The following is a 27392-nucleotide window of genomic DNA, read 5'->3' on the forward strand; positions in this document are numbered from 1 at the left end:
TCCTTCCTCTTTCTATGTCCTCAGACCTTTCCTGGAAGTCAAGTGCAATGCACTGCTTCCCTTGTCCCAGTGTTTCCCACTACGGCAGTCCTAAGCATCTCTTCTCTCCCCTCTGTTTCGTCCCTCCTGTTCACTTCCCCTTTTACCTGGTCCTTCTTATAGATGTTGGTCTCCAGATATGATCCCAAGGGACCATGCTTCTGGTATTATGCCCGGTGTGGGCTCTTCTTCTTAAATCAGAGCTCGCCCCGTTGCTCACGTATAATCAATAGAAATGTTGCTGATTGCTTTTGAGGCTGGGTCAGACAAAGCATTGCAGCTTCTGCCTTGGTTTCATGAAAAATCTTATTCTGAGGGAAACCAGCTGTAGAGGGTTAAATAATGTCCCTTAAAAACTCATGTCCACCCAGAAATTACTTGGAAATAGGGTCTTTGCCGATGTAACTAGTTAAGGATATCTAGATGACATCATCCTGGATTTAGTTAGATTGGGTCCTAAATCCACTGGTCTCCGTATAAGACGAGAGGACACAGAGAGACACACACAGAGAAGAAAGCCACGAAGATGGAGGCAGAGATTGAGTGATGCCCGCTGAGGAACTCTGAGGATTGCTGACAGACCCTGAGAGCTGAAGGATCCTTTCCTTCATTTACTTCTGTATTTATTTCAGAAGTACCTGGTATTTGACAGAGATGTTTTGCAGCTGTGCTTTGAGAGCTTTGCAGTGGTCAACCGCCCCAAACCAGCGCTGATTTGACCACAGGAACGCACCTGCACAGATGAGGCCTGAAGGCATCTGAGATCTCCACGGGGCGGGGGAAGGGGGGAGGGGGGAGGGGGGAGGGGGGGAGGGGGAGGGGGAGGGGGGAGGGGGGGAGGGGGAGGGGGGAGGGGGGGAGGGGGAGGGGGGAGGGGAGGGGGAGGGGGGAGGGGGAGGGGGAGGGGGAGGGGGGGAGGGGGTGGCGGGATGGGGGAGTTGTAAGCTCCTAGGCACAATTCATGCGGTGTGCAAAGAAGCCTGGAGGACTGCGCATGCCCTGGCAACCCCTGGACGTCTCCGGCCCTTGTCTAGAGCCCTGGAGGACGGCCTGCCTCCTACCCCTTACAATTCCCTTACTCCCCGCCCTTCTGGGAGAAGGTGTGTTTAAAGCAGAAGCCCTCCCTTCTCCATTCCTTGATCAGTGAATAAAGTTTCCGCTCTGCTGTACCCAACCTGGTGTCGCTGGATTGACATTTGCGACTCTGGGCAAAGGAACCAGTGAGGGGTGACTGACCCTTTGGGGATTGTAGCCACCACAAGTTACAAAGAGGCAAGGAGGTCTTCTCTTTCAGAGCCTCGGGAATGAAATTCTATCGTTTAAGCCACGCCGTTTACGGCAATTTGTTACGACAGCCCTGGGAAACAACCCCGAGCAAAGGCCTCCCTGCCTATCGCGCATCTGGCACCAGCTTTTGAGAAAGGAAGAACCTTCCTTGTGAGGTCCACCGGCAAGGAGACAGGAGGCGCAGCTCAAATCTGTGTCCGCGGTAGAAAGATGAGATGGATATTTAAGGGTTAGGGTTTGGGGGCGGTGAATCAAGGAAAAACGCGGTTGTTTACAAAATTTAACGAAGTGACGGGTTCTGACGCCCAGGTGCAAGCAGGCGGCATGTTTCTTCCTGGGTCACATGTACTCCTTCATGGGGTGTGGGTATGAAACGCGGTGGAAATCCGGGCTGTGACGTCAGAGGCCGCCCATCCCGCGAGCAAATCTGTTCTGCGCAGACTCGGATCCGCCATCTTGGCTTCAACTGGTTCCGGCCAGGTTTGTCCTGTTAAAAGCGGAGGGGTTTTGGCCCAGCTGCTTGGTTTTCTGCCCTCCTGGAACGCGTGCTCAAGAATTTCTGTTAGTCACCCGTTTCTTCAACCCTGTGGGGCACGGTTTAAGGACACCAGCTGTCACGTAAGCAGTCACGCTGTCCGGAGACCACAATGCCCTGAGGAGGTCCCGGCTGGCTCGGTGTAGAGAGACAGGGGCCCGGCTGGGCAGCCACCGGCTGTGGGCAGGAACCAGTCTCATGAACATCTGTCCCAGTGAGCCCTTCAGCCAACCCCAGCCAACATCTGTTTGCAATTGTGTGAGAGACCCAAGTAAGAGCAGCCGGATGGAGTCAGGTGAATGCACAGAACTGTGAGAAGTAACGCCACAAACAGTGGTTTGAAGCCGTTTGATTCTGTGGTGGTTTGTTACATAGCCAAGCTCTTGATACAGGACCTTCCCGCCGACCACTGCCTCCTGGAAATGGGGTTCATCTCTCCTTATCTTTCTCCTGAGAATCAGCTGTCACCCCCCCTTCTTCCCTCACCAGCCGGGAATTCAGGTGAGTAACATTCTCTACCTCTTCCCACATCCATGATAGACGGGTTCGTCTCTTCAGGTTTACAGCCTGATTGTGGAGCAAACCTAATTTAAGAACGCTGTTTACGATTCTTTCTGAGCATCGTGATAACGAATTCAAAATTATGTGCAACACAAATACGGAGAAGACACATGGTAAGGATGAGGAAGAGGCCCCTCTGGGAGGAGTCTGAGTTTTGAAGGAGGTCCTGGGTATGAATAGGAGCAGCTGGGAGGGCGTTTGAGAATGGGACTAGGTGTGGGTAGTAAGCGTTGCTTCCTTTGAGGAACAGACTGAAGGGAAGTCCGTCGGACTCAGAGTGGCTGCCATGGCCATGCCCTCTTGGAGGAGATTGGGCCGCAGGAAGTTCTCTGTATGCAGATTCCTGCTTTTGTGCCATGTGAACTGGCTACTATTGGTCAGACTAGGCTTTCACGCCAACCTGAGTTCCTCACCCTCAGCGGTCCACAGATGGCCTTACCCTGTGTGAGCAACCTGAAATTGTGGGCAGAATTTTCTATTTCCCTTCACATGTTTTTCTGGTAAGAGTATCTATACTTTTATCACACTCATAAAGGAAGTGGGGCTTGACCCTGAAAGATAATAACCAGGATTTCAGGAAACAGAATGAGAGATGCAGCAAGCACATATGAACTTTTATGAAAATGCACATATAATTATGATAGTCATTTTGCAAGAACACACACACACACACACACAAGATGCACATTAAGCAGTTTAGAGTGGTTGCCTCTGGTGGGGGCGGGGAGCCTGGAAATGGGAGTGTGGTCTGGAGATGAAGGAGGAAGAAAAGAACCAGTGTATAGGCCAGTGGTGGCCTTGCAAGTGACCTGGCTCAAGAACTTTGGCCAATAGGGCACTCTGTGTTGGAAGTGACAAACTGACAAATCGAACCCTTTCTCCAGGGGTGTTTTTAACGTGAGACGTGGAGAGCAGCGTAAATGGAGGCAGTCGTAGAATGAGAGCTGGGCGTGGAGGAGTCCTGAGGAGGGAGAGCAGGTGACTGCCTCTGCTGGGGTAACAAGATGCATGAGCTGCTCTTGGGTCACCGCAGTGACTTGAGCTAACGCAGAGGAGAAGCTGCCTCATTGTGCCTCCTTCAGAGCAGTCTTGCCGCAGATCTGGGAACGCCAGTGAGGCTCGGAGGACTTCCCTTCCAGGTCACTCCCAGACAGCAGCAGCGGAAGTGATGCCCAGGTGGTGAGAAGACTGTGAGCCTGTGAGTGTAGGAAGGGTCCTGGGGCCTCAGGAAGTCAAATGCCCTGTGATACAGTCTCGGCCTGTTTCTGTGTCCCCGAGCCTTGGCCAGCCATGGGGCAGGGTGCTCGTTCATGCCCCCTGGGCTAATGCGGCTGGTTAGAACGCAGCGGGCTGAGTGGCTGCAGAAATAATAGCTGTTCTCTCCGGCTCCCCCAAGCAGCGCGTCAGCTCGCTGTTGGCAGGAGGTCTGGGGCCCTCGTCCAATGTAGGAGCAATGTTGTAAAATGTGCTCCAGGCTGAAACAAAATTAGACCATTACAGCAATAGTATTTCTCTGTGGAGGGGCTGAGGTGCGCAGCTGGGGCTCCGTGTTGTTGCTTGTCTGTTTTGGAAGGAGAGGAGACACATTTTTGCCCACATAAATTATACATCAGGTTCAGGACAAAGTACTTGTTTCTAGGTTTGATGGAATGCCATGGTTCCTGGCTGCAGCGGCCCCCTGAGATGCAGGCTGCCATTTAAACATTCTTAATTAGTGGTGGGCTGTGATGCAGTTGTTGCCAGCTGTTCCCAGTTCCCTGGGGAGAGTCCATGTTCCATAACACACGTGATTCTCTGCAGTTTTATTTTTTAGTGATTCTCTGCAGTTTTATTTTTTAAGTTGAGGAGTTTGATCCTCTCATACGTTCTTTCTCAAGAGTAGAAACATCATAATGGACCTTAATTTAGTCAAGAAAAGACATGATCATTAATGTCATTTTTTAAGTGGTCAGACAATATGGTCCCATCAAGACATGATAGGACTTCATGGTGTGAGCCAACCATTCACTCAAGGAGAAAGATTAAGTGGGATATCTCATGGCCTTTGGGGTCAGTCAGACTGGGGTTCAGTTCTTGTTTGATTTTCTAGCTGTGTGGTCTTGGATTAGTACTGCACAGTACTTGGAACACATTATAGGTTCAATCTGTGCTGGTCGTTGTTATTATTCATTTGCAAAGCAAAGTGTCCCAGTAGTCTTTTCTGTCTCTCTCTTGCATCTCAGACAGTTGGCTCTCCTTTGCTAACGTGGGGAATCACAGCCTCTCGGGGCTGGAATGAAGTTCAACCTTCTCCCTGAAGTGTAAATTCTTGAATGCTTAGCATCCTTGCCAGGTGGTCTTGTAGATTCTTCTTGATTACCTAACACGATGAGCAGCTCACTTCTCCTGAAGGCAACCTGCTCTCTCCTCAGGCAGCTCTGATAAAGAAATCCAACCCCATCATGAAATCTGTCTTCTTGCTCCTACTCTGATGCAGAATCAACACATGTTTAGTGAGCAATAAATATTCATTGTGTAGGAGGTACCCGTAGAGGATACAAAAATTTAATCCATGTTCCTTGACCTTAAATGGGAGTAAAGAACTATGCCCAAGGAAAGAAAAATGGAATGGAAGGTAGTATTTGACACAAAAGAAACCCTGGAGGCCTATCTCCCACATCCTTGAGCTTCAGTCATTAGGACGACTGTTGGAAGGAGGCAGGGGATTTGGCTTTCTCTTTCTTTCTTTCTTTTTTTTTTTTTTTAATTTTATTGAAGTATAGTTGATTAACAACGTTGTGTTAATTCCTGCTGTACAGCAAAGTGATTCAGTTATACATATATATATATATTCTTTTTCATATTCTTTTCCATTCTGGTTTATCATAGGGGTATTGAATATAGTTCCCTGTGCTATACAATAGGACCTTGTTGTTTATCCATCCCCTATAAATACTAGTTTGCATCTGCTAATCCCACACTCCTAATCCTTCCCTCCCTCACCCTCCCTTGGCAACCACAAGTCTATTCTCTATGTCTGTGAGTTTGTTTCATAGATATGTTCATTTGCGTCATATTTTAGATTCCACATATAAGTGATATCATATTGTATTTGTCTTTCAGGATTTGGCTTTCTTGATGGAGCTGCATGTCCAGTAACTCAGGCTCCTGGGTCAGTGCAGAACATTATTAAGAAAAAATTTTTTTAAAAAATTTATTGTTATTTAAAGAATTCACCTAAGGATTATGACTATGGAGTGTCTTAGCCTGGGATCTCTAGAAAACAGGCCTGAAGCAAAGCTCACAGGCCGCAGTGGGGGCTGGCAAATTTTGGCCTGTGTCACCTGTTTTTGTATAGTCTGTGAGCTAAGAAAGCCAACCACTCAGTGATTTAAAGCAGGGGTTGGCAAACTACGTGCCAGATTCAGCCCACTCATTGCCTGTTTTATAAGATCCATGAGCTAAGAATGGTTTTTCCAGTTTTAAATGGCTGAAAATAAATGAAAAAAAGATATTTTGTGACATGTGAATATTATATGAAATTTAAACGTCAACATCCATAAATAATGTTTTCTTGAACAGTCACATCCACTCATTAACGAATCGCATTGGCACTTGCTTTCAAGCTACAAGGGCAGAGTTGAGTCGTTGTGACAGAGACTGTGTGGTTTGTAAAGCCTGAAGTGTTTACTACCTGGCCATTTACAGAGAAAGCTTGGTGGGGAAGTGGAGAATGGTGAAACCCCAAGGAGAAAAAGAGAATTGAGAGAGGCATACAATGACAGTAAATACAAGCTGGTGTTTGACACAGTGGGTCAGAGTTTGTAAGAAACACAGCAGTGCAGGACATCGCTGGAACAGAGGCATGGGAATCACTTCAACTCAGAACCGTCCAAAGCAGGAAAGAAGGGTGAGGAGTTTACCAGTCGGCTCCTTCCTCTCTCGGCTGTTGGGTGTTAACATTCCTGCACTTCTGAGCTGATTCCTGGCCCATCCAGGGAGGTGCTGGGAGAGACAGAGCTTCTGTGGTCTGGTCTGGCCAGCATGTGGGCCGAGCAGACTTTGTCAGTTGATGTCAGTTAGAAGGGGCTCCTAATTGATGGCAGCAAAGGTGGTGGCAGCAGAGCTGGGCTGTACAGCTAAGAAAGTGGCATGAACCCTCCTTAGGAAGGCTCTGGGGAGCAGGAGGGGCGGGGGTGGGTGGGGAGAGAGGAAGGTGGGTGGGAAGGTCTGGAGTGGTGCATGAACAGGGTCTAGTACGTGGAATCAGTCCTAGTATCCGTTCTCTTGTCAGTTGCAAGAAAGAGATCAGATGATGCTTGCTAGAATTAATAAGCATCACCTGAAGTCTGAGCACAGGTTGATACTTGGGATGTTGGGTAAGGCTGAGGTAAGGGAGGTCTTGGTGAGTCTGGAAAAACCTTTCTTAACTTGACCTCACCCAGCATTCCAGGCCCCGGATGTCAGAAGGAAAAAGCAAGCTCTCACCACATGGAATTTTTTTTTTTTTTTAAAAGAACCTTCAATTCAAGGAGGCTAGCCGAGAAGAAGGGATAGATTAGGGGCAAAGTCTGTAGATATAGAAGCTCTAGTTGGAGGAGGGTTGGTTTTTATTTTTATTTTTTCCCCTAGGGAACAATGAGTAGTGTTGTATTGGTCATCATTGAGTGGATATAGCAATGCATAGCAATGTACAGTGTAGTTTTGTTTGAAAGATTCTATTTTTTTAGAGCAGTTTTCGATTCACAGCAAAATTGAACAGAAGGTACAGAGATTTCCCATATGTTTCCTGTCCCCACACATGCACAGCCTCCTGCATTATCAACATCCCCCCTCAGACTGTAAATTTGTTATAATTGACGACCCTACATTGACACATTATTATCACCCAAATTCCACAGTTTACAGTAAGGTTCACTCGTGGTGTTGTACATTCTATGGGTTTGGACAAATGTACAACATGTACCCATAATTATAATATCATACAGAGTATTTTCACTGCCCTAAAAATCCTGTGTGCTCTGCCTATTCATCCCTCCCTCTCCCCTAACCCCTGGCAACCTGTGATCTTTCTATTAACTGTATAGTTTTGCCTTTTCCAGAATTAATTATGCTTTTCAGGTTGGCTTTTTTCACTTAGTAATATGCACTTAAGTTTCCTCCGTGTCTTATCATGGTTTGATAGCTCATTTCTTTTTAGCGCTGAATAATATTCCATTGTCTGAATGTACCACAGGGAATCTATTTATCCGTTCACCTACTGAGGGACATCTTGTTGGTGGTTGTTCAGCAGTTAGTTGTGATTCTGAGGTTTCCGTGAGAAGGGGTGAGCTCACTTTCTACTCCTCTATCTTGTCTCTAAAACCAGCATTCATATTTTGTTGTGTAGTAATGTTGATCCTTTAAAATTAGCTTTTGCCACTCAGATCTTTAAATCAGACACAGGACTAGGGCCAGATGTTTTGTTTTGTTTTTTTTCTTTTCCTTTGTGCTTTGTCTAGTTTCACTTGCTCATAGGGTGCTGTGTGCAGAGGCCTTGCGCTGGGGCGCTTCAGGTCAGGGTTCCCAGTGTGAAAAGGCTGCTCTGACGCCTCAGCCTTGGTGGGCCGTGTGCAGAGACGCTGTGCCCAGCATGGCAATCTGGAGCCTGACTGAAGGACATCTTGGTTGCTTCCAAGTTTAGGTCACTTCTTCATAGCCTCAGTTTCCTCTCTGTTAAATGTGTGTTTGAACAGGTCATCTTTATGTTTATTTCCAGCTCTAATATATTTCTTCCAGAATGCCCAGACCAAATAAGGGAACCAGGCTGACCTAGGGTCCTTGGCAGTGGGAAACGTTGATGATGGGACAGATAACTGTGGAAGCCTTTTCGTGCAACTTAAATCACTTGGATGATTATTGCTGTTTTCTGAATTTAATAAGGGAGCCCAAATGCCTAGGGAACTATGTGCTGGCAGCTTCATTTCTTTAGTGTTAAGGTTTTTGTTAAAAAAAAAGACAAAGCAAATAAGAAACAAGTAAAGTTTAAATAAAAAGGATAAAACACCATAAAGCCAATGTATTTTGCTAGATGATGCACAATCCCGAAACTGTCCGAATGGATTTAAAGGCTTTATGGAGACGGTTTGTGGTATTTGTGAACACTCTCGTCAGCACTTGTAAAATTATGAAATTTAGCAAGGAAAAAAATTGGTTTGCCTGTTTAGCAAATAATAAATCAAATAACTCCCACACTAAACCAAAAGCCGAGGAAGAGAGAGAGCAAGCAATACAAAGAAGAAAACAAGGGATAATGAAAAAGGCCCCAGGCAAGCAGGCAGCAGTGAAGTGAAGTTTCTTGCAGAGCCCCTGTCCTTCAGTAAGAGGTGGGAGTTGGTGGCCCCGTGGCAGCAGCTGTTAATCCTGGTGATGGAGGAGGCACATGTTCCATTACCCTCTGCAGCGGATGACAGTGATAATAATGATGGCCAGCGTTCCTCGTGTACTTGTTCCGGGCCATGTGCTGGGCTGAGAGCTTCCGATGTGTTAACTTCCCTGAAATTTCCAGCTGAGCTCCCTGCTCTCTGATCTCCAGCATCCTTGCTTTGTGCCATACAACACGTGTCACCCCTGCCTGTTCTCCTGCTCTTTCACCTGTGCCAGTGTGTTTCCTTGCCGACACTGTGAACAATCTGAGGGGAGAATGTGTCTCTCTCATGTGTACTGTCCTTGGCACTGAGCAGAGAGTCAGGACCAAACTGCAGGCTCAAAATGGACTTGATGGAATAGCTTGCAGACTCCTTTCATCTACTGATGACACCTGGAGCTTATGAAGGGCTGTGTGCTGGACCCTGAGCTCGGTACTTGCAAAGCATGACCTCATCTCATCCTCAGAACATTCCCAGGAGGCGGGCAGTTTTGTCTGTACTTCCATCTAGGGGGTTGAGGATCAAGGAGGTTCTGCTGTCTGCCCAAGGTCATTGCCAGAAAATGGTCAAGGTGGGTTTTGAACAGGGGTGGACCTGACACCCCAGCTGATGCTCTTCACCACTAGGACACATGCTTTTGCTCTGGGAAGGCCCCTGAAGGGAGACATAGAGAGCTCTTTTGCAGTTAATGAAAGGCTAGGGTATACATGCAGGAACTTTTATCAGTCCCTGGAACATTATCCTAAACAGTCTCCTCTGCTGTTGCTGAAAACCTATTACCTGGGGTTGTTTAGGAATGAACTGAAGAGGAAATGACACCAATGCCTGGCAAGGTGGAAGGACAATGCGATGGAGAAACAGAACTGAAGGGAAGTCGCAGAAGTGATGCTGTGCTCCCTTCACTTAAAAACAACCAACCAACTTGTGCAAAGCATTCTAAAGGGTTCATATAAAGTGTGTGCATGTGTGCAAGTACCCACATACTTCTATGCAATGCATAGCAAACAAGCCTGTGGGTTCTAGAAATAATCCAAATGATAAATGGTCTCTGTCTACAAATATTGTAAGCAACGATGCCAAATTATTTGGACAAGTTTGCTAACAGATGTGATGTGTTTAGCTAAACAGATATTAATTTTCCAGCTCTTTGACCCGCTGATAAATTATATCCTGTTGAAGATACATTGCAAGTTACAGTAAAAGCTGATGTTGCATGTGATTGTCAAGACGTAATTCAAATGAGATGAAGACTCTCCTGCCACATATGATGTTCTTTGGTTAGAAAATATCCACAGTGCTTTTGATACTGTAGATTTAAGAAAGACTATTTTATATAACACAGCAATAAAGGCATTTACTATACTTAAAAATAATATGTTAATCCCAGTGGTTTTTTCAGTATTTTGAACCATTTATCATTTCTGGGACAGGTTTTGGAATTTGTGATCTGCCTTTTGGAAAGGTGCTTTTCTCTAGCACTTACGTGGAATCTTTTGACACCAAGTACCTGGCTTTGAAATGTTGCTAGGCTACAAAATAAAGTCGCTCGCGGCTGGTTTAAAATACAGGCTGCTTTTGTGGGATGTATGATCATGATTTGGAGTTCCCAGTGATTTGGAAAGTTGCTGTCAGTCTCAGCTGATGCTTTTTTCGTCTATGAAAAGAATATTTCTCAACCTTGACACTGTTGACACATTAGACCAGACAATTTTTTTGCTGTGTGTGTCTGTCTTATGTATTGTAGGGTATTTAGCATCATCCTTGGCCTGTGTGGGCTAGATGCCAGTAGCACTTCCCCAGTTGGGACAATTAAAATATCTCCAAAGGCTGCCAGCATTGCTCCCCCTCTCCCCTGCCTGGTTGGGAACCACTGATATAAAGCTTCAGAAGGTCAGATGTCTGCAAAGCTCTGCATGTTGCCCTGATTTTATGGATAGTTACAGAGTATTTCACATGCGCTTTCTCTTTACAGCTGCTATTAACATAAATATTCTTATTTGTAATTCTGGCAATAGCCTGGCAGTGAAGATTAGTGGAGGGGAAAAAAGCAAAAATATCCTCCTGCGATATTGCAGTGTATTGAATTACATGCTTTCGAGGTGCCAATAAAGAAGATGATAAATGGCATAACCTTCAGTTAAATGCTGCGTTCCCTGCTTCCTGTTTCATGTGTCCCTCACTATAGCTTATCCTTCTGGATCAGTTAATTGTATGTTTCTCTTTAACCTTCACTGATGTCACCCAGAGTTGACTCTCTAGTATTTTATTTTTTATTCTTGTTATCAGTAAAGCTTTGCTATTCACTTGTCATTAAAAGTGTCAGTTTGTTTTTCATTCCATATATCTGGCTGACTTCCTGCTTGGATGGATGGAAAAAAAAATCTATTTGACTTTGATGGAGCTAAGATTATATTGCTGTTTTTTTTAAAGATTGTATTGCTATTGATCAGTGTCTTTTGCATGGCAACTCTAGTACAAGTAAAATCATAGAATTTTAGCCTTTGCAGGTGAACAATAATACTAAGGACAAAAAATAATACATATTCTGTTATTAGTCTGAGAATAATCTCTTCAGCTAGACCTCAGAACATCCCTTCTGGTTTATATGATAATATGATTTGGACTGTGAATCTAAGAGTTTTACCGTTCTGAAGAACTACTCCAACTCCCTCACATTGTAAATGGAAAGGTTAAGGTCAGGTGAGAAAAAAAAAGTGATGCTGTCAAGACCATACAACCAGATAGTTCCAGAACTAGGACTAGAACCCTCTGTGGAAGATTGCAGTGGTGGCTCTAATTCAGGGGTTGGCAAACTCCGGCCCTCAGAGCAAGTCTGGCTTGCTGCTGCTTTTTCTAAATACAGTTTTATTGGAACACAGTCACACCCATCAGTTTACTTATGATGTATGGCTTCTTTCATGCTACAGTCACAGAGTTGAGTAGTGGTAGCAGAAACAGTATGGTCCCAGAAGCCAAAAATATTTACCATATGGCCTTTTACAGAATGAGCTTTCGTATACTTCCACTAATTCTTCATTCCCTTTGCTGTATAATATTACAGTGCCCTCCCTCCTCACTTCCCCGCTTCCTGACTCTGGACTCAGCCATATGACTTGCTTTGGGCCTGCTTGTTCTTGGGCCTCTGCCGTTGCAATGAGAAATGCCCACACCAGGCTGCTGGAGGCTGACAGACGTGGAGCGGAGTCCAGTCGTCCAAGTCCTCCTAACTGAGGTCAGCCTCGATCAGCTGTCAGCTGGGCAAACCCCAGACAAGTGAATGGGGTCAGCCAACAAGCAATAAGTGCTTACTGTTCGTGCAAAATTATTGTGGCATATGAAATTGATACACTTCTCTTGAGAATTATGTGTTAGTTAAGGACTCAGATTTTAGAGATAGATAGCCTGGGTTTGGGTCCTGACTCTGCTAGTTTTTAGCTGCATGACCTTGTTACTTCTTAAATCATGTTGCCTCTCAAATCTTTCTTTTTTCCATGTTTATAGTAGCTATTACTGCTTTCTTGACAGCTGGTTTTCCTTCGTTTTATACAAACAGGAAGGTTGTATTTCTCTGCCTTCTTGAAGATGGGCATGGCTATGTGACTTCTTGTAGCCAGCAGACTCTGGGTGACAGTAAGTGTGTCACTTGTGGGTGGAAGCATTAATTGCTAACGCTTGTTCGCCATGAATTCTTCCCCCCATGTAGGCATCTGTGGAAGAATGCATTGATGGAGGTCAGTGCTGAGCCACCACATGGTGGACACTTTCCTTGGGGAGTCATCTGGACCCACAGTGGACTTGGCATGAGTGAGAACTTAACTTTTGTAGGGTTCAGCCACTGGAATTTGGAGGGTGCTTGTTACCGTAGTTGAGCAAATATTTTTTGAGAATTTAAAAATTTTTTCTGAAATGAAAATTACTACAAATGGAAAAGTCATGGTGGAGAGAATGGGGTCCCTGTGAGTTCATCAACAGCTTTTATCAGAGACCTACTGTGTGCCAAGGAGTAATGGGGAAAACAATGCAACTCATGGGGTAAAATTGAGGAATCACCACTAAATAAGCTGCATGACCTATGGTGGAATTGACTTCATCCTTTTGAGCTTCAATGTCTAAGATTGGGACAAACCTATTTAACCTTTTCAGGATATCGTGAGGGTTCAATAGGGTAACATAATGATGAAGTTTCCAGAGTCTTGGATGAACTATGGGGACTGTTATGTGCACAGCAGACAGGATGGAATGTTCTGGGGCCTGGGCCAGGCTGGGATACCCAGTAGCCCAGTGGCTATGGAATTTGGGATGTAGCTGGGGAGACCCTAGGTAACTTCCAGGACGAACTAAGAAGGTATGCAAGAACTCTGAAGGTCATGAGGCCAGCACAGGGAGAGCAAGGACAGTTGGGGGACACTGGTGGGCACATCGGGAACCACAAGAGGCAGAGTAGAGGCAAGTTCAGGGCTTTGGAGTTAAAGAGGCCTGGGTTGGTACCACGGATCTGCTCTTTACTTACTTGCTGTGTGACCGTGGCAACTTATTTAACCTCTCTGGGCCTTCATTTCCTCATCTGTGAAATAGGGATAACAATAGCGTTAACCTTGTAGGGTTGTTGGGAAAAAAAATGAGAGAATAACTGTAAGGTACACATGACAAGTACTTAATTATTGAATGCCATTCTTACTTTTATTATTGGTGTTAATCTACAAAGTTAGAAGGTGTGCAGGCCTGCCCAATTCAAGTGGATCCACCTAGTACATATCTACCCAGTACACGTGGCTAGGGTTTCTTAAAAGGAATATACTGGGGGAGAGAGGTGGGGTGGGCAACCAGCCTTTTCCTTGGCTAATGTGATGGTGAGGCTCCATGGCCAGTATTTAGACCTTAGGGGAATAATATTTTGGAAATAGACTGAACTTGCCGAGTTATAATAAGTTCCTTGCCCGATGATGCTAAACAGAACTAAGCCCTGAGGGGGCCATGAAAACCAAACAACCTAATTTGATCCTGCCTGAATATCTCTGTAAAGGATGTGTGAATGCCTACTCATGATCTCCTCTATCTCTTAGCCCAAAGGAATTCAGTGTGAACTTGAAATCTCTTAGCGGCTTTAAAGTTTTTACTTCTTTTAGGGGAGGAAAAAAAAAAGAATAAAAACTTCTTAATTTATTCTCTTCTAGTTGCACAAAGGTAAGAATCCTGCACAGATTAAATTATGTGGCAGTTTCCATTTCTAGTTGGGCAATGTTAGCAATATGGAGATCATGTAAAAGAACAATTAGATTTTATACACAATGTACATGTTCCAAACGAATACCTCCGGTCTCTTCTTTTAATTGTTAAGTGCCTCTGGCGTTTTAGCTTATTGGAAGGATCAGGAAGCAGTATTCTAATCGGGCCAAGTTCCAGAAAGGGAGGATGGGAGCAGGAAAGTTTTTTCTCTTGCATTTCCCTGGCAAGTACCTTGTGGGATGCACATAGATAAAATGACCGATTTAGATGTAAGCAAGGACTAGCAGATGAACTGATGGGAGCCTGCTGGGAAGGCAGAACACACTGCTGAAGGCTCTGAAATGGTCCTCGGCTCAGTAGCTACCAGTGGGCATTTGGGGGGCCCCTTTCAAGTTTACAGCTATATTCTGGGCAGCAAAGTTATAGACTACTTGATTAAAGGTGTTGCAATTAAATTTGCTTGAAAAGAAGAGTTAGTGTGCCATGTCTTTTGGAAAAAAAAAAACCTGTTCATAACAGAGAAAGGTACCTTGTGAATTAATTTTCCAATTCATTCTTGCTGTGGATATCGCCCATGCCTGAGAGGCAAGGTATAAAACTCAAAGAACTGAAACAGTGAAACAGAAACTTTTTGCGATTTTTTTAAGCTCATATGATGGGATTGTATTCACTTTGGAAGTCTTTGAATCTAGGAGTTTTCCTCTCCATTGCTAAGTTGATAATGCATTCAGAGTAGATATTAAAATACTTTCATGCTTAAAACACAAAAGCAGATGTGGCTCTGGTTGTATATTGGTTTTATAAGCTGAACTCCTACCGTCAGCTTCAAAAGAACCTTGTTATCATCTAGGAATTTGGATAACTATTTTAAAGAATATTCTAAAAAAGTAACCAATATTATCATATAAAAATGCCTCATATTTGGAGATACGACTTCTTAGGACAGATTTTACTTTTGTCCTTTTATTTTGCTTCTCTTCTCCTTTTTATGCCTTTTCAGTTATTTTGGGGTTTGTGATCTTTTTGAAATGTTTTTCTAACTTAGTTTAAATTTTAGATGAAATCGTTTTGCTTCGGAGACCTAAAGAATGGTCTCGGGGTACAACTTTCTTTTGTTCTGGCTTCAGAAAAATTCAGAAGATATTTCAGCACTGCTTTGAAGTCTAATTAATGCAATTAAATTGTTTTTAAACTCCAAGACAAAAGCCTCTAGATAAATACTAAATAGTAAACCAAATACTTGTCCCTTTTAACTAAGTAGGAGTGTGTGCACACGTTGACGCTGGAAAACTGCGTGACTTTCAATAGAAAACCAGTTGACTGCCAGGTTTCTTGTCTATCTGCAGCCAAGACATTAAAGTGTGTGCGTGTATGTGGGCGCCCACACATACGTGCATGTGTATTTGCATACTTTCAAGCAAAGTTTTGTTATATTAAGACAGAAATTCCTCGAATCTCTTTAACTGGCCCCAAGTCATGCCATTATGATTGTTACAGGCATTATCCTTGGTTTTCACATTCTATATATAAGATCACAGAAAATGAATTCAAAGTAGAAAAAGCCAAAGCAATTTGCAGTTCTGGGCTTGATCAATTGGCTTTTGGAATTAGATCCAAGGGGAAGGGAAGTGGGGTTCATATTTTGAGTAGCCTTGAGACCCGAACTCTGAGTCTTTTCCAGGAAAGGCATTGGGGCAAAGACCTGGGGACACCTCTGCTCTTACCAGTGCAGCTCAGGACGGCTTCCCAGTGGTTTCCCAGAGCCCCGGGGAACCAGAGGCAGCCCAGAGGAAAACCAATGCACGTGTTTCATAAATATGAACACCAGTTTAAAGTCTATGATTAATACTGTGATTAAGAGGCTCTTAGATGTAAAACTGTAAACCTAAAAAGTGAATGTGCCAGAGATATTTGGATTTCTAAATATATGCAAATATATGAAGTGGCAGATTCCGAATGGCTGCTTTCCCTAATGCAATAAATGCTTTAGTTTCAACATATATACTTAGTTGGTGCTCAGTTCTTCCTTTGGAAGCCGTAATGAAGCTTCTTTCATGATCCCAAATTAACTGTTGGTCAAGGTTTTCTTTCCCAAGTGCTTGGCTTTTGGTGGCCTTAGGAAAGCTGCCCACCAGCCCAGGTCTCATCACAGAAGAGGCCATTTATTATCAAAGGAAAGCAAGTTTCCAGTATTGTTGGAGCTGACCTCATTGTGGTTGGTCTGACTTTGTGGCTATGTCTTGTTCCGCCATCTCCTGAGCCTTCTCGAAAAAGTGCCTCACATGATCGACCCCTTTTAAACCTTCAAATTAATTGGAATTACGTTGAGTTGCTCGTCTTCTAGCTTTTATTTATTTGTCCTTGTGATAATTTGAGTTTTCCCCAAGAACTTGTAGTTTTTTTCTTTTTTAAGAATTTTACCTTTGAGACTCCTTTGTTTGAGAATTGTTACAGTATTCACTATTCTACCCAAAGTAGTCTTTAACCTTGAGGGCAGAGACAGTGCCTTTAATTTTTTCAGTGAGTGAGGTCACACGTGTCCCATGGTGGGGAATTTTTTTGTGTTGGGGGGCAGGGGACAACAACGTTTGTTTCTTCTTCAGACACAGTAGGGGGCCAGCCCCCAACTAGCACAGTACCCTGGGGAAACTGAGGTTCCTGATGGCCTGCTGAGGCCAAGGGCCGACACCCAGGATGTTTGTGCACCAGTGGCAGGCAGGGACACCAGCTGCACACCACAGAGCTGGAGACCACACTGGGAAGGGCAGGTGACATGTGCCTCCAGTCCTGGTGTCTCGACCTCTGTTTTTAGATGTATCCTCCCTACACCTCCGGGACCCCAGGGCTCTTGCAAGGGGCACAGGCACCCAAGTAGGTCTGGGGTTGGATGACAGGCTGTGGAAAGAAAATGTGAAAATTAGTAAGTGGAGACCTTCCTGGTGATCCAGTGGTTAAGACTCCACGGTCCCAATGCAGGGGGCCCGGGTTCGATCCCTGGTCAGGGAACTAGATCCCACATGTATGCCGCAACTAAGGCCTGGCGCAGCCAAATAAATATTTAAGAAAAGTAATAAATGGAAGAGCACCCTGCAACTGTCATCTGCTTTCATCTGAGAGGAAACACAAACACAGGTGCTTGTCTCAGAGAATCATGGCAAAATACACCTTCCCCCACCACCCACAGAATTGATTCATAAAGTCTGTGGCTGTTTCCAGAAAACCATTTGAGTCTCCATGGAGACAGGAAAACAACCAATCGTTAACGTCCTCTGATTTGGGGGCCTGGGGGCCTGCTGGGGCTCAGCCAGGGAAACCCGCAAAGTCATTGAAAGAGGTGGTCCTGACAGAGGTGGCGCGTGGACGATCGTAAGAGGCGGCTGGTTGATGGGTGGGCAGAGAAGGGACCGGGGGTGACAGCGGGCCTTGGATGGATTTGCACAGCGGCCCCTCACCCCCCCGCCTCTGCCTTCTGCCCCCTGGCTGCTAACCCTAACCACAACACTCCGCTAGAGTGGACCGAGCTTGGACTGAGCTTGGCTCTGCCCAAACCCGGCTCCCTCCTCCACCTCGGCGCCCAGGGTGGTGCCTCCAGGGAGGTGGGAGAGCCCATTAGAAGCTAAGCTGCACGCGTGGAGGCCCCCCAGCCGTGCCTGGGGGTCCAGGCCTCCTACGTTCCTCTGTGATCTCAGAGGACAGTAGCATGTTCAGGGCTGGGGACCTCACAGCCACAAGTGAGTGTTTATGACTTTGGCTCATGTGATTTGGAAGTCATGTAGTTCATATGCTCACAGTATTCAACAGTTAGAAATACTGTAGAGGTTTTTTAGCCAGTCCTCTGACTTTTAGCCCAGAGACCTAGAATGAGAATGGTCAGTGCCAGAATAGCGAAGTTTGGGGTCTGTGGCAGCACTGAACTGTCTGAAGAAGTCAGGGAAGGCTTCAGAGAAGGTCATATTTGAGCTGGGTCTTAAAGGCTGAGGAGGAATTCGTTACAAATGAAAGAGTTGGACATTCCGGGTGGGCACAGGGAATCAGTCACGCAGAGTCAGGCTCCACGAAGTTCCTGTTTCCTTCCTTCCTTCATTCCTCCCTTCCTCCTTTCTCCTTTCCTTCCTTCTTCCTCTTTTTCTTTCTCCTCCCTTCCTCCCTCCCCCCATCTCTCCACTCCCCTCCCCTCCCCCTCCCTCTCCCTCTCCCTCTCCCTCTCCCTCCTGTCCTATTTTCCTTCCTTCCTTTATTTGGGAAAAGAGTTTGGGACCCTGGGGCTGCTGGAATCTGAGTGACCTTGAAGTAGCTTTGGCTTTGGAGTGTGGCCAGGGGTCACGACTGGACTAACCATTTTCCGAAAGCTTGGATGATCTCAGAGGTGGCCTTGTGGAGGATGCAGCAATCTGGCCAGAGGGTGGGGGCATCCAAGGAGGTGAAGATGGGGAGCCAGGATTTTGATAGCTAAAAGCCTCAGTTATTTTTTAAGCTTTATTAAGATACGATTAACAAGTAAAAATTATATGTATTTAAGGTGTGCAACATGTTTGATAGATGTATATGTTGTGAAATGATCATCACAGTAGAGTGAGTTTACATGTCCATCCCTCACATAGTTATTTTGTTTTTTTGTGCATGGTGAGAACACTTGAGATCTATTTTCTTAGCAAATTTGAGTATACATTATTATTAACTATAGTCACCATGCCGTACATTAGGTTTCCAGCACTTACAGTGATTTTTTACAAGCTCATTTTGGAAGGAGGTAATTCCACTGTGCCAACAGAATGTTTTAGAATTTGTTCCACTGTGTGTGGTTCAGGAGGCTGATAAGCCCTGCCATGATCGGAGAATGTGGGGTACAGTAGCAAGGGCTACAGATGTGTTTTATCCTACGACTCTCAGAATTCTGGGCACTTGGACAGCTGAGTCCCAGCAGAGCTGGGGGACCATATGTGCACATGCTGTGCTGACAGGGGATGGGGTGGTAGAATGTGGCGGGAATGGGCTGGGAGAAGGCTGGTATCTGCCTGAGTCCTGCAGGGGCTCCCTCACCCTGAGAATGCTCCTTTCCCTTACACTGCTCTCTGTTGGGTGTTCCCAGGGTTTGTCACCCAGGGGCTTGCATGAACGGTGCTCTACTACCCTGGGCTGAGTTAACAGACTCTCACTGAAGGTTTGGGGTGATGGGGGCGGATTACAGCCCAAAACAGAATAAGAAGTAACTACAAAGAAAACAGTGAGCATCCCTGTCCTCAGCCTGCCAACCCTGTGTTTCTCCCTGGCACCTTTGCATAGTTTCTAAGGTCTGCTGCGGTCTTCCTGATTGTTCTTCAGGACCTCCTCCCTTTCCCACCCCTGGGCTCCCTGTCCCCCCCCCCCCCCGCCCCCGAGTTAGCTCTTCCTTGGGTTCCCTTCTCCATGTCAGTGTAGGCCCTGCCATTGATGAAGACCCATCAGTGAGCTTTCCTAAACCGTTGTCTGAAAATGAGTGCTGCCTCTGCCCTAGAATGTGAGAAAGATGGTGCTGGTGGTGGTGGTGGTGTGTGCATGCGTACATGTGTTTAATCCCCCTGCTGGATACAATTTACAAGTTAAAGCCAGCTGGTCTTTACTCCAAAGCAGGCAGTCATTCTTTTACCAGAATCTTCATCTTAACTGTGGTTGCCTTCATCCCTTCTCTGTACCCTAATCCTGATTTCTTTGTGGATACACACATGATGAGCACTGGGAATACCCAGGGTTGGAGGAGGAGAGTGTGTGTGTCTGTGTGTCTGTGTGATCTGGGGTAGACTGACGTGGAGACCCTAGAGACAAATGCTGCACTGAGCAGTGGTGCAAGAAATAAACCCTAAACCCGTCAGACCCCAGGCAAGTCTGGGAGGAGCAGGAGGAATGATGCCTGTCTTGATAACTTTCTTCCTCCACCTCTAGGACTTTTGCTCTTTGTCCTTATGAGCTGGGGATGGGGAGGGATTTCCGGTTCCTTGCAATCTCACCCTTCTTTTGGGCGTATGAATATGAGTAGGAGATATGAACAAAGAGTTGTAGCCATGTCTGAAATTGACTAAAATTCAGATGAAATATTTGTCATTCTTTCTTTATTCTCATAATAAGGTTTCCTATCAAGGTTTTCTCTTCTGCTTTACCTGTAAGACTTGGTGTTCCTTACTGAAAAGAAACCTTATGTCACAACTTCTAAAAGTCCATAACTTCTGGAAGAGTTCCTATGCTTGCTTTTCTTTCAGATTCTTCTTTCTCACTCTCTTTTGAAGACACACATTATATTTTCATAAATTAATAAAGAATATCATAAAAGTAGAGAAAGGAAAAGTGGCGTATAAATGATAAACTCTGCTCAAAACAGAAGAAAACAAATGCTTGAATAATGTGGTCGAGTAAAACGGGCTTTTAAAAAATTGTTAAAAAGAGAGTCCACTCTCAGAATTAAGAGGTAGAGATACCATTCTCTGTGTTGACAAAGAGCAAAGCATATCATGAATCCTTAATGGGGACAGAAAAACAAGGGTATGAAGTAGAGGTTACTTCCACTTCATGCTGGGCCATGGCTTGCATAGCCCTCAACAGGCTTATCTCCATTTTGGATACTTTCCACGAATATTTGGTCCAAGAGAACCCCCCTGAATGAGCCTTATGTCCATGGAACAATGCTTACTGAACACTTAACCCGAGGAAAATACTGCAGGAGACAAGGAGGACCAAGACATACTCAAGAAGGTTATTGTCTAGGAGGGACTAAAAGATAAATAGAACTCTTCAGTCCAAAGAAAATGCATATGAGATTTAAGGGAAGCAGCATTCACAACGTGATGGAGGTTTAGGGATGGATTCATGGACAAGAGCACTTGGAATTGAGCCTTGAGGGATGTGTGGACTTTCAAGAGGTGGGGGTGATGATGGGGGTGGCCCCAGCCCGGATGGAGCCTGTGTAAAGGAAAGCCCAGGGAGGCACATAAAGGGAAAAGCAAACAGAGACTGAACATTCTGTTTTCTATCAATAATATATTCTAGAGCAGATTTTAAAGCAGAGGAATAATGTGAGATAAGATTGGGAAGGTAGACTGTGTCTTTATTTCGGAGGTTCTTGAATTCTTGGGAAGAGCGGGGAGAGTTTATTCAGTAGGCAATGGAGGCTCATGGAGGATGTTTAAGGGGGTATTTTGCAGCCCTGAGTAACCTCAAACGACCCTGGCAGCCATCCTGCCTTATCCTTTTGGTCAGTCTTCTACTTTTAAGTGCAGCCATTCAGAGATGGCTTAGAGAGAACAACAAGAAGACCAGTTAAGAAAAGGAGACCAGGCTGGGGATCACAGTGGCCTAGAGCAGCTAGCGCAAGGGTGGTGGAAATAGAAAGGAGGGGCTGTTATGAAAGGTGTGCTGGGAAAAGGATCTCAAGGGAGAAGCCAAGTCCAAGTGGGCCCTTGGGCTTTGTGTCTGGGAGGATGGTGAGGCAGACACCGGGAAGCCTGGAGGTGCTGTGTGTGGGGAAGGCAATTAGCTGGGCTTGCACAGATGAAGTTTAAAGGGTGGAGGGACATTGAGAAGAGCTGTCATTGGGTTTCTAGGGAAGAGGTGAGGCTGTGTGCGTGAACTAGGGAGTGAACAGAAAAACAGTGGTAGAGAGAGACAATGGTAGAGGTCATGGTCAGAGCTACTGTGGGATTGTCTTCCTGTAGAAAGCAGAAAGTAGGGCAGGGAAAATGAATTAATAATAGGAAGCATACGGTATTTGTTTTTCTCTTTCTGACTTACTTCACTCTGTAGGACAGACTCTAGGTCCATCCACCTCAATACAAATAACTCAATTTTGTTTCTTTTTATGGCTGAGTAATATTCCATTGTATATATGTGCCACATCTTCTTTATCCATTCATCGGTTGATGGACACTTAGGTTGCTTCCATGTCCTGGCTATTGTAAATAGAGCTGCAATCAACACTGTGGTACATGACTCTTTTTGAATTATGGTTTTCTCAGGGTATATGCCCAGTAGTCGGATTGCTGGGTCATATGGTAGCCAGGACATGGAAGCAACCTAAGTGTCCATCAACAGATGAATGGATAAAGAAGATGTGGCACATACATACAATGGAATATTACTCAGCCATAAAAAGAAACGAAATTGAGTTATTTGTATTGAGGTGGATGGACCTAGAGTCTGTCCTACAGAGTGAAGTAAGTCAGAAAGAGAAAAACAAATACCGTATGCTAACACATATATATGGAATCTAAAAAAAAAAAAAAAAAGAGGTCATGAAGAACCTAGGGGCAAGACGGGAATAAAGACGCAGACCTACTAGAGAATGGACTTGAGGACACTGGGAGGGGGAAGGGTAAGCTGGGACAAAGTGAGAGAGTGGTAGTGTATATATGGACATATGTACACTACCAAATGTAAAATAGATAGTGGGAAGCAGTCGCATAGCACAGGGAGATCAGCTCGGTGCTTTGTGACCACCTAGAGGGGTGGGATAGGGAGGGTGGGAGGGAGGGAGACGCAAGAGGGAAGAGATATGGGGATATATGTATATGTATAACTGATTCACTTTGTTATAAAGCAGAAACTAACACACCACTGTAAAGCAATTATACTCCAATAAAAATGTAAAAAAAAAAAAAAAAAAAGGAAGGACCAAAGGAGTGCAAAGCGAGCCAGCTGCAGGAAACAAGCTCTCAAAAGCTAGGGGAGGAGAAAATTTCCTTGGGGGTGGATGGGGGAGTGAGAGATGGGTGCGGGTGGGGTGGCGGCGGGGAATGTGTGAATTGCATCAAACGCTGCTGGAAAACTCAGGAGAATGATGTGGACGGTGGGTTTCTGGACTGGAGTTTGGCAGGCCTCAGGGGCCATCCTTGGAGAGCTGAGTTTCAGAGTTCAGTTTCAGCTGGATTGAAAGTGATGAGAAGAGTTGAAAGTTCCCATTGGAGAGGTATTTTTGATCTTTCCCTTTAAAAATGCTTTCCATTTTTACAGTATCATTAAAAAAATCTGGCTGGCATATTGCAGTGACAAAAATGGGCAATGTATGTGAAATAAATGTGAATAAGTGCACTTCAGTAGATCCAGGAGACTGTTTAATGTACTGGAGAATTATTTTTCAGGCATTCCATGGTGTCCAAATTGGGTTAATGTACCCCGGAAAAGTGAGTCAGTTACTCCTCGTTGACTAGTAAGGTTAGACCAACTGTTCCTGAAACCTTAGGACATATTAGCTGACTATATACTGTTGTTCATAATATCTGTTTCCTGGATCAGCATGGTTTAAATCCTGAATTTTCAGGCCAAATAGCTCTTTACAGCTGCAAAAATATACCATAACTTCTAAGTGATCATTAGTTTGATAAAAGATGTTGAGTGCCTTGTCTTGTGAAAGTGGTCTTTGATATAAGAGTAGCATCAGTGAGCAGACACAAATGTTCAGGGACTTCACACCCTGGAAGACATTGTGTCTTGTAATTGTTGGTGTGGCAGTCAGCAGCAATGACTTTTTCAGAGAGGCACGTTTTGTGGTTAACTGAGTGTACCTTTCTTTCCAGGCCATGGAAAAATGTAATTATGTTGTTCTTGAGCCTCTGGTCTAAAAAAAAAAAAAAAAGATAATTTTTTAAAGAGGTCTTTTTTAATTTTGTCCTGATCGTCATGTAAGTTAGATCTTTGAGGTGCTGTATAGTAATAATATTAAAACTATAATTTATAAAAGCAACCTTCATTCCCAATCCTTCTCTCCTCCTTCCCATTCCTCAACTTTAAAGCAGTTACAATTTTAACTTGAAAATGCAAAGAGTCAGTGGGAAGGTCTGAAGAAATAGGACTGAAATGGTCTCCACATTCCACTCATTGGACCTGGTGGGACTGCCAGCACAGGGTGAAGGACGGAGTTTTAGTCTATAGTTCTTCATACCCTTTCCAAGTGAATCCTCTTACTCCCAAGAACTCAGGGTTCCAGATTGCTTTAGCCCCTGGAGTGGATCATTTATCCTGAACTATTAAACCCCCTCACAGCAGAGGTCCAACCAATGAACGTGTGGCCCTGTATTTGTGTTTTAAAAGAAAAGGATGTTATCCTCCACAGAGTGAACCCAAGTAGGGGGATTTCAGGCTATAGAGAAACTCCTTTTTGGGGGGACAGGTTAGAAGGCTTTTCTCTAATGAGAATATGCTGGCTCCATCTATGAATATGATTCTAGTACTATTCCCCAGCACATCCTCACATTGGATTTCGGAAGGAGAGAAGAAGGATGTGTGTTTCAGAAAGAAGTCTGCTTTATTAAATGGGGTAGAGTAGAGAACTAAAGCCACAAAAAGCGTTATAATTTTCTTTCTCCATCCTGACTTCAACTCTTGAGAGGGGATATTATGCATGTTTGATTTGAGTCTTCCTTGAATTCTCATTTTGTTCTCAAGAGAGAACATATCTTAATGAGGTATGTCCAGTGGTTTGCTAATAAATGTTAAACAACTGCCTCTCTCTAAAGAAAGTGCTTCTGCCAACTTCCACTGTGTAAATACTCCTCTAAGGCTGATTTCAGTCTATCTGTGAGATGTCACTGAATGAGGAGTTGGGAAAAGTGCACATTCAGCTCGTAAGAGCCAGCACACGCTGTCTAGTCTGTCACTGGGTATGGCTCTTCTGCTGCCAGTCACAGCGATGGAAGGGATGTTTGCGAATAGCCTGTTATACTCTCGAAAGCTAGAAATGTAGCTTTTCTTGATAAACATGATCTAAATTGCTGAGGGATGTTGAAAGTAAAACACAAAACAGAGATATCAGCGTAACTCAGATATTTTCAGTTTTATAATGACCACAAAATACTAAAAAATGAGGCCTAATTCTTTTTCACACGATTTTACCATCTGCTTTCTATTCACACCTAACTGTTCACATTGCCCAAGCATGTCTTCCATGCCTTTGTACTCAGTTTCCCTCTTGCCTAGAATGCCCTTCCCTTCCCTTCCCTTCCCTTTTTCCCAGCCACCTAGAAACCTAGGTCCATCCTTTAAGACCCAGCCTAGGTGTTACCTCCTCTCATTATTCTGACCCCAGCAGGCCAACTTGTCCTTCTTTCCTTGGTATTCCCACTACACCTTCATCTTATGGCATCACAGTAGTTAGTCTCTTTGTCTTTCCCCCTGTTTTGTGAACTTCTTGAGGCCAGAGATTGTGCCCTCAATGGCCCCACGCTAATTAAGGCCCAGCGTGATCTGGGCTTTGCCCACTTCTCTGGCCTCATCTCATGCCCGGGTCCTTCCATGCTCTTATCACTTTGGCCATTACGGACTTTGCTCATCTCCTCCTCCAAGACATGCTCTCTTCCACTTTAGCACCGTTGTCGATATTGCCATCTCCACCTGGATCAGCTTCTTCCCTGCCTTTCCTCAGCTAACACCTGCTTATTCTCAGGTCTCATCTCTTTAAGGAAGCTTTCTTACTTCCCCAGACTAAATGAAGTCTCCCTGATGGATGTTCCCATAGTAGTCTGTTCTTTACATCACTGTACCCAACACATTTGTGGTTATTTAACATCAGTCTTTCCTGCTAGACATGCAACTGTATGAGCATAAGGACCTGGGTCTTTTTCATCATTTTTCCAAGCCTAATACATCTTAGGAGCTCTGATATTTGCTGAATGTTAATCATTGGAGAAATATTTAGTTTGGCTACCTGAGAATAAGAAGCTAAGAAGTAATTTCAACATCCAGAGAAGATCCAGGAATAAAAGTCAAATCTAGGAAGGTAACTCTGTCAGTGGAGAGTTGGTGAATCATGTCTACGAGACAAATTAATTTAATTACCTGGTGTGACTGCTTCATTTGCAATGATTATTCATTCACTGAGCTGGCTAAATTAGGCTTTTATCATTCACCTCCTCTTTTTACTACTGTGGAGATCAGAGATGTGGATCTCTTGCATGTTCCTAAGAATGAAATAAACCGCCCTTCTAATAACAGTGCAAAGCCTTTGTTCATGGACTGTTTGTGCAGCCCCTCTCCCTGGCCCTGGGAGGCTGTTCTGGGAAAAGGAGAGCAGGCACTTACCTCGCTCCGTATGTATTTCCTTTGTGAGTTGAAGATTAATGCATGGACCCCTCCCCCTCCTTTGGTTCATTTCATTTAAAGAGAAGATTCAAGGCACTGAATGTAAAATTGAGCGTAACATTTTGACGTTTCTTCCTCTGAGAGCTGGGCTGCTGTTAGATGCTATGAGGCCCTGGGCACTGCATATATGGGGAGTGGGGTGGCATTCTTTGAAGTTCTCCACTCCTTTTATACCGACCTCTGAAAGCACTTCTGACTCCACACAGGCAGAGATGGTTGTGCATCTTGAACCTGGCTCCTCCCAGCCAGCAGTAGTATGACAACTTGGTTTGGGTGGGGTGGAAAGGATCATGTTATACAAACTTGGAATTAGAGGAAAGCTTAACAGTTTCCTAGCCCAAGCTCCCACCCACAGGAGGAGTTCCTGCCTTCCTGGCTCCTGACTCCCACCAAGTGGAAGCTGGGCCAACCAGACTTTGCACTACTTAGATGCACTTAACAATAAGACTCTCCTGCCCGGGCCACCCTCAATAGCTTATTAAAATTTCCTTACATTCCCCTGACTCTTCAGGATAATACTCTTTTCTTTGCTGTTCTCTCTTTGAATCAGCCAGAAGCAACTTTTATTTAGCCCCATTTGCCCTCTGGAAGGTGCTATTAGCACCTAGGGGGTAGAGGCCAGGGATGCTGCTAAATATCCTCCCATCCCCAGGGCAGCCCCTCATGGCAAAGAATGATCCAGCCCAGAGTGTCAGTAGCGCTGAGCTTGAGAAACCCTGCTCTCATGCTGTGTTATAGGTACATCATAAACCCCAGTTCAGCGTTTGTGTGAACGTGAATGGAGGACAGAGTTCTCAGCATGTGGGGTCTCCAGTGCCCAGCACAGAGCTGAGAACAGAGTGGGCCCTCGGGATGCTTATGCTAAGACCCAACTGCCACCTTCTGGAATCCCACAGTCTCAGGTGTGACCCGATCTGTTGTTTTGATCCTACCATGTGAGCTGGGAGTCTTTCAGGGCTGATGTATTCCCAATGTTTTCATTGTTAATTACTTTCAGTGCCTTTGGAAAAAGGAAATAAGTTATTTTCTTCCCTTCAAAAATAGGGGTAAACAAAATAAAATCGTTTTTTTTCTTTTGGTTCTAAAGACTGTGACTTTCTGCAAGTCAGTAAAGTGGAATACTCTTGTTATAAAATCTCTGTTTCCATTGTGCAACATTTTCTTTCTTTGCAGTTCCAAGGAGACTCTCAGAGCTATTGCTTCTTGGGATGCAAACATGCTGCTCTTTGCGTTTTGACTCAGAGATCCTCTCTGAGACT

General features: G+C 44.8%; 1 protein-coding gene and 1 long non-coding RNA gene across 5 annotated transcripts in view; one reads left to right on the top strand and one right to left on the bottom strand.

Moving 5' to 3' along the window:
- The window catches only part of PLPP4 (phospholipid phosphatase 4), a 567241-nt gene that overhangs the window by 40877 nt on the left and 498972 nt on the right, over positions 1 to 27392 (top strand). For 2 of the 4 annotated variants that reach the window (XM_082407044.1, XM_082407046.1), the window contains exon 1: positions 990 to 2362. The exons of 1 other annotated variant lie outside the window; for it this stretch is intronic. The gene's annotated coding sequence lies outside the window, so the exon portion shown is untranslated. One more of the 4 variants, XM_082407047.1, reaches the window with a different exon arrangement.
- The window catches only part of LOC309635585, a 712727-nt gene that overhangs the window by 7082 nt on the left and 678253 nt on the right, over positions 1 to 27392 (bottom strand). The window lies entirely within an intron of this gene.

This window comes from Balaenoptera borealis (genome assembly GCF_965194805.1).
Source record: "Balaenoptera borealis genome assembly, chromosome: 10".
Classification (NCBI taxonomy): domain Eukaryota; kingdom Metazoa; phylum Chordata; class Mammalia; order Artiodactyla; family Balaenopteridae; genus Balaenoptera; species Balaenoptera borealis.